Below are 7,031 nucleotides of genomic sequence, written 5' to 3'. Positions count from 1 at the left end.
TTGGTGGGCTGGTGGCAAAGGTGTGTATACGCGGGTGTCAACCCCGGCTTCCTCCGTCCAGCTCCTCCCCACCCCTCTTAATGTTCAGAAGCCCGCGCTAGACGCCGAGGGTCCGCGGAGGCTCAAGCTAGGCCCGGTCCGTGTGCCGGGCCACAAGGTGCACGTCCAACGCCGGGGTTCCTTCGGGGGGGACAGCTTTTGGAGCAAGGCACAGAGGCGGCTTTCTGGTCCTTCTTTTCGCTTGGGGGCCTCTGTAGGGCGGGAGGCCCAGGAGCTAGAGCTGAGCGGCGCGGCCGTGCCCGTAACCCCGGTCTGCTCGGGCTCGCCGGCGTTCTGGTTCTCCCCAGGGGGGCCCCGGCGGGTAGCCAGACCTTGCGACCCCCGCTCGGTGGCCCCGCCCCTCCTCGCGAGCCCGCTGTGACTTCGACCCTCCCCCAACGGTAAGGGCCCGCCCCCTCCTCGCGGGCTAACGAGTGTCATCGCGCGCGCGCGCCCCTTTCCTCGGCCAGAGTGTGAGTGCGCAGCCCTCCCACCTCGGCCCCTCCCTATTGTTTCTCGCAGCCTCTACAAGCCTCCAAACGCAGCCCCTCCCCGCGTTTGTGTTTACCGCTCCCCCCTTCCCCCGCCCCGGTTTAAACGGCGCCCAGGGACCCCCAGAACGAAGGGAGGGGGGTACCCCTGAACTCTCTCCTCTGCGTCTCCTCTCCCGGGTCTCCTCCGCGTCTCTCCCCTGCCCAACTCTCGGGGGTCAGGANGACGGCGGCGGCAGCGGCAGCGGGAGGCGGCGGGGGGAGCGGGAGCCACTGAGATGAGGAGGCGCCGCGCGCGCCTGTAGCTCGCGGGCCTCGCAGGTACGGAGGTTCCGGCCGCGACGCAGCGCCCGGCGCCGAGGGGGTGTGCTCCGGCAAGGCCAAGCGGCCCCCTCTTCGCCCTCCTCAGGTGCCGAGTCTCGCAGGTGTCGGGGGCTCGGCCCGAGCGTGTCTCAGCCGCCCCCCTTGGGGCCTGACACTTCTTTCTTTGCCGGAATGGGCTTCGGGTGTCCCAAGGGAAGGCTGAGATAAGGGAGGTAGGGGCGGCGGCCTGGCGGCCTGAGGAGGGCATTGGGGCGCTTTGGGGGCCGAACTTCACAGAGAGGCTGAGGTTCTCGGCTGCGGGCCGAAACCTGTAGACCCGGGAGGCGGATTTTTGAGTTAACGGGATTGGTGTGAGCATTCTCTTGGGTCCAGTACGATTCCCTGTCATGTATGCCTTTTCTTTCATCCCCCCCTTAGATACAGATGTACATATAGAACATGCAAATATACACACATGTAATACATAATAAATATTTTCTCCGGGCTCACCCTTGTCGGGAAGAGAGAAAGCAGAGGTATCTGTGTGGATTTCGTTTCTTGCTCTCCCACCTTCTCTCTCCCCCGCCCCCCCAGAACGGTGGCATTGAACGCTTTTGACGTGGGAAACTGTGAGATTCGTATTTGTAAACAGACAGCACTAGCCGTGTGTGTTGCACGCCTCCGCGTGAGGTTTCAGGTTCTTTTGGTATCCGGATTGCAAAGAATGAGATACTTAGACCTGAAAGAAGCACATCGTCGGGATTTCTGGTCATACCTGAATGGGATGAATTACTGTTATTTTAACAGCGTTGATAGAACATTTTCTTTTCATAAGTTTATCAGATCTCTAATCAGATGAATTTTGAACCTTGAGATCTTGTTTCCATGTTTCTTCATTTTGATATATTTTCGATACAAAAGTAGTTCTTACGCATGTGATATTCTACTTCGTTTTGTGATCTTTTTAGTGTCTAGAAACGCAATTCAAATTGTGTATTGTTGGCGTGTATTTAGTAATTAGCTGTAGTGGATCAGATTACCTTTTGTTTCCAAAGGGCCCCCCTTCCCCGCCAAGTCTTGTAGTAGCGAAATGTGTAACACTTGGTGAATCAGAACATATCCTGTTTCTAAAGTAATGAGAACTATTAGCTAATAAAACTGGATAATCCCAACTGGATACGACAATTTAGAGAGTGCCGTACCAGGGCGGTGAATTGTGGAATAGTTAAAAAAAGAAAGTTGACTTTTTTTGTTGTTGGTATCAGTCATTCAGCATGTTCTGTATATGAGTAGATCGTATGCTGAAATTTTCTTTAGGCTCAGCACCCTTGTAAGGTCTCCTTAAAAATTGCTGCACATTGCATCCTAGTACTTATTAGTCACAGCTTGTAAAATTATGAAAAAAATTGCTTCATTTAGAATGCTATGCTTTAAGATAATTAATGAATTTACTAGTGTCTAGTGTGCTGTGATGCTTGTATAAACAAATTTTAAAGAGTGCTTCTTAAAAACCATATACTTGGGGAAGATAAGCATTTTATGCTTTAAAGTTTTATGCGTTTTATGCTTCAAAATGCGATGGTTAATGTAAACAAAAAGTTGCTTTGAAAAAGAGCTCTTTTAGGTAAATCTTCCTGCTATTTGCAATTTTTAATTTGACTAGTGTGGAAAATGAAAAAATAAAGCTTCCTTGAAATAATACAGAGGCGGAAGTGAAAGTTATTGACATTTAATGTTTTAAATGTAGCAAATGTCTAAATACAAAGAGGAAATTAAGGTCTTTTCATCGTCTTAGGTCAAGTCGTTAGCAATGCAGATAAATTTACAAGATGTTATGCACATAAGTTTAGTTCAGTTTTATAATTCCTACATCACACAGATTTACATTTATTTTTAGTTCATTTAACTGGAACTGTAGTGTCTGAATTATAATTTTAGACCTTTTAAAATAAAAATTTATAATTGCAATTATAAATATTTCTGATTAATAAAAAGCTGTTTCTGGAGAATATTAGTTCTCAGAGTAGATTCAGTTTAGTAAGTACAGAACTTTTTTTGACCTCAGTTAACCTTGACATGCATAATAAGCATCAATTATGTTGTGTTCCCCCCCTTTTTTTTAAATGTTGTGTTCTTTATAGAATGTCAAATCAGGATCTGTGGGTAGAGAAAGGTTTTTGAATTTATTTTCTACAGAAAGGTTCCGTTTTCAGACAATAAGTAAGACTTACCTATAAATGCTGATGCCAGTATATTTTGTTTATCCTTAAAAAAAATCAGACCATTTTGATAAAACAGAATTCAGTGAGATGTGTTATTTTCTAAAGTAAACTACGAATGCTGGGATCCATAAATTAACGTTAGAAAATTCAGTGAAAGTCATTAGGCAGATAGAAATATGTCCTAAAAAAGAACAGTTGTAGAAAGACCTAAAACAAGGAAAAAACACCGTAGTTTAAAACACGATAGGTGATATGTAGATTTTTTCTTTTTAATCTTAGAGGAATTAAGATCGTTTAAACTGAACTAAGTGAATTAGGATTGTTTACACTAAACTAAGTTTAATCCTAGGATTCTAGATAATTGTGTAATTTGGAGAAATGTTTAAAAACCAGCATAACGTCCCCAAGCATTTCTTACAAATCCAAAAAGGAAAGGTATATAAATGCAAAGACGAACAATTTAGATTTTTCCCCCTTAAGTGAGATATTTAATTTGTATGATGTGTTATGGTTTCCAAATTGTTCTCTTATCAAATTAATTCATTGGGTGTCCATAATTATCGTGAGTTAAGGGGGAGAGAAAAGGGAACTGACATTTGAGTAACTGTTTTGTTCCAGGCATTGTGCTAAACATGTTTATGTATTTTTTTCAGTGTAACCTCATGAAACCCTTATTGTAGTTGAGTTCAGTCTCTGCTGAAGATCATAGAGTTAGATTCAGAGCAGTTCAGTGTGCTCTTCCTGTTATATATGCCCTGTTGCTTTTCAGATGTATCAAGTAGTCTCTCAATTTTGTAGGATTAACTGCCTAAGGTTACTCATTCATTTATCACTTAATAATTCATCAAACATTTGGCGTTTGTACGGTATTGTAGACACTGGGGGGTTTTGGAGACACAAAATGACTGAAGACAGCTTCTCCCTTCAGGGAACTCAGTCTACATATAATACAGATAAATTACAACACACTAGATCATGGGAATTCAGAGGGAAGAACTGGCTCTTGAGGGATGAGTAGGAGTTTGCCAGGTAGAAAAGGGGATAGTCTGGAGTCCAGAGCTAAGGAATAACCTATGCAAAGATGATAAGTTGTTATGGGTCTCAAGGTAGGAAGAGTGAGAAATTCAGTGTGGCAAGAATTGAGGATTTATGGATAGAGTGGTTAGAGAAATGGTTGGAAATAGTAGTCAGATAGTGAAGGTTATTGTGTATGTTAAATTAAGGTCTTTGGATTTTTATTTTGTCAAACAAGATCACAAGTGGGATAATGTTTGAGTTGGGATTAGAGGTGTGTTTTCTGACTCCTTAGTTTAGTATTTCTTTCTCTTCAGCTTCCTTACCAACAAAGTTTACCTGTTTTTGGTGAATGGTCAAGCCCCATTTTTTTTTTTTTTTTTTAAAAGATTTTATTTATTTATTCGACAGAGATAGAGACAGCCAGCGAGAGAGGGAACACAAGCAGGGGTAGTGGGAGAGGAAGAAGCAGGCTCCCAGCAGAAGAGCCTGATGTGGGGCTCGATCCCATAACGCTGGAATCACGCCCTGAGCCGAAGGCAGACGCTTAACCGCTGTGCCACCCAGGCGCCCCACAAGCCCCATTTTTCATACCATTCTTTTCTCTTTCTAGTAGTTGCTGTATTTCAGATTGGTTTTTTGAGGATCCTGAGTGTTAAATTAAGTCTTAGAAGATTCTTTTGAGATAAAAATGCCCCTGGGGGAAGTCACTTGTTATAGTTACTTAAGAAGTTTTTTCATTGCTTGACTTGGGTTGGTTGACTAATTTCTAGTTTAGCACTAGGGAGCAATAGGATGGGGGATTGGGGAGTGTGGGCTTCCTGCAAGCTCTGTGTTCATCAGCAAAGATGAACAAAGTGCTCATCTTTACACAAAGCAGCCTGTATTTTCAAGAAGAAATCAGTATGTTTATAAGTCACATAATAGTCTGGTAGTTTAATATGCTTATTTACTAAGATTTTATTTTTAAGTAATCTCTACACCCAATGAGGGGCTCAAACGCAGAACCCCCAGATCAAGAATTGCTTGCTCTGGGGCTCCTGGGTGGCTCAGGTCATGATCCCGGAGTCCTGGGGTGGAGCCCCACTTCGGGCTCCCTGCTTGGTGGGAAGCCTGCTTCTCCCTCTCCCCCTTCTTATGCTCTCTCTGTCAAATAAAAAAAAAAAAAAAAAAAAAAAAAAAAAATTCNAAAGAATTGCATGCTCCATGGACTGAGCTAGCCAGGTGCCCTAATAGTCTGGTAATTTTAAGTGGGCATTTGAGTTACAATGATAATAGATAACTTACTGCAATTTTACGATGTGTAATTTCTTTCTAAAGATCTTAAGTATTAACTCAGTCTTCATAACAACCCTTTGTATTATCCTCATTTATAGGTGAGGAAAAGAGGTACAGAAGGGTTAAGTATCTTGGACAAGATTTCACAGCTGGTTCACTGCAGAGTTAGCATTTGAACTCGGGGTATCTGAGTCTGAAGTCAGAGCTCTTAACCACTATGTTGTGTTGTACCTTAAGCTTGGGTTGTCAAAATTTAGTATGCAAAGGGTGTTAAGTTCAGCATAGCTACATAGGTTGCCAAAAAATACATTGTAAGAAAAAATATATTTTATTTTATTTTATTTTTTTTTTTTTAAAGATTTTTTATTTATTTGACAGAGATAGAGACAGCTAGCGAGAGAGGGAACACAAGCAGGGGGAGTGGGAGAGGAAGAAGCAGGCTCATAGCNCAGAGCTCTTAACCACTATGTTGTGTTGTACCTTAAGCTTGGGTTGTCAAAATTTAGTATGCAAAGGGTGTTAAGTTCAGCATAGCTACATAGGTTGCCAAAAAATACATTGTAAGAAAAAATATATTTTAAGAAAAGTGTGAATTATACATAAAATAATGAAATCTGCTTGCATTTAGTCAGTCTTTCCTGTATAGTAGTTTAAATAAGTGTCATTAAAATTGCGCACTCAGGGGCACCTGGCTGGCTTAGTTGGAAGAGCTTGCTATTGATCTTAGGGAGCCCCGTATTGGGAATAGAGGTTACTTAAATAAATAAACTTTAAGAAATTGAAGTAAAACTGATCAGTTATTAAGTATTTGAGCTTCAGTCTTCTGCTGAGTGTTAGTTTAGGCTAGTGGTATTCAAACTCTGGGGACCTTTTTGAGGGGATCTCTGAGTCACAACTGTTTTCATAGTAATATTAAGATATTTGCCTTTTTCCCTCTCCTGTCATCTAGAAAGTAGAGTGGTGTCTACACTATATGTGAAAACTTTGCTTTGATGGCTAATGGAATATGTAATCGTGTATTCTTTGTTAGAATTTTTTCTTTGATATATAGTTTATAGTATCATAAAACTCATCCTTTTAAAGTATAGTGTTAAGTATATATTATAAGGTTCTGTAACCATCACTCCTATCTAATTCCAGAACATTTTCATCTTTACAGTAAGAAACCCTGTGCTCATTAGCAATCACTCCTCATTCCCCTCCCCTCCAAGCCTTTGGCAACTATTAAGCTATTTCTGTCTATGGATTTGCCTGTTCTGGAATCATGTGTAGCTTTTTGTGCCTGACTTCTTTCACTGAGCATAGCGTTTTCAAGGTTTCTCTGTATTATATTATGTGTTAGTACTTCATTCCTTTTTATAATATTGCATTCTATGGAATGTATCCTGTGGAGATACCATGTTTTGTTACCCATTCATAATTTTTTTTTAAAGATTTTTTATTCATTTGAGAGAGAGAGCACAAGCAGGGGGAGAAGCAGAGGGAGAGGGGGAAGCAAGCTCCATACTGAGTAAGGACCAGACGCAGGGCTTGATTCTAGGACCCCAGGATCATGACCAGAGCTGAAGGCAGACGCTTAACCATCTGAGCCACCCAGGCGCCCCATCCCTCATTTAATAGTCATTTGGGTTGTTTCCACTTTTTGGCTATTTTGAATATTATTGCTATGAACATTCATGTAGAA

The 7,031-nt window shown here is 42.1% G+C and overlaps 1 protein-coding gene across 10 annotated transcripts in view; it reads left to right on the top strand.

Moving 5' to 3' along the window:
• Positions 1-755: 755 nt before the first annotated feature.
• TUT4 (terminal uridylyl transferase 4) overlaps positions 756-7,031 on the top strand; it is a 117,415-nt gene continuing 111,139 nt past the window's right edge. For all 10 annotated transcript variants that reach the window (XM_034652656.1, XM_034652649.1, XM_034652628.1 and 7 more), the window contains exon 1: positions 756-851. The gene's annotated coding sequence lies outside the window, so the exon portion shown is untranslated. The remainder of the gene's footprint in view (positions 852-7,031) is intronic.

The sequence above is a fragment of the Ailuropoda melanoleuca genome, chromosome 2, assembly GCF_002007445.2.
Source record: "Ailuropoda melanoleuca isolate Jingjing chromosome 2, ASM200744v2, whole genome shotgun sequence".
NCBI classification, from domain to species: Eukaryota; Metazoa; Chordata; class Mammalia; order Carnivora; family Ursidae; genus Ailuropoda; species Ailuropoda melanoleuca.
This window is presented reverse-complemented; position numbering and strand designations above follow the sequence as displayed.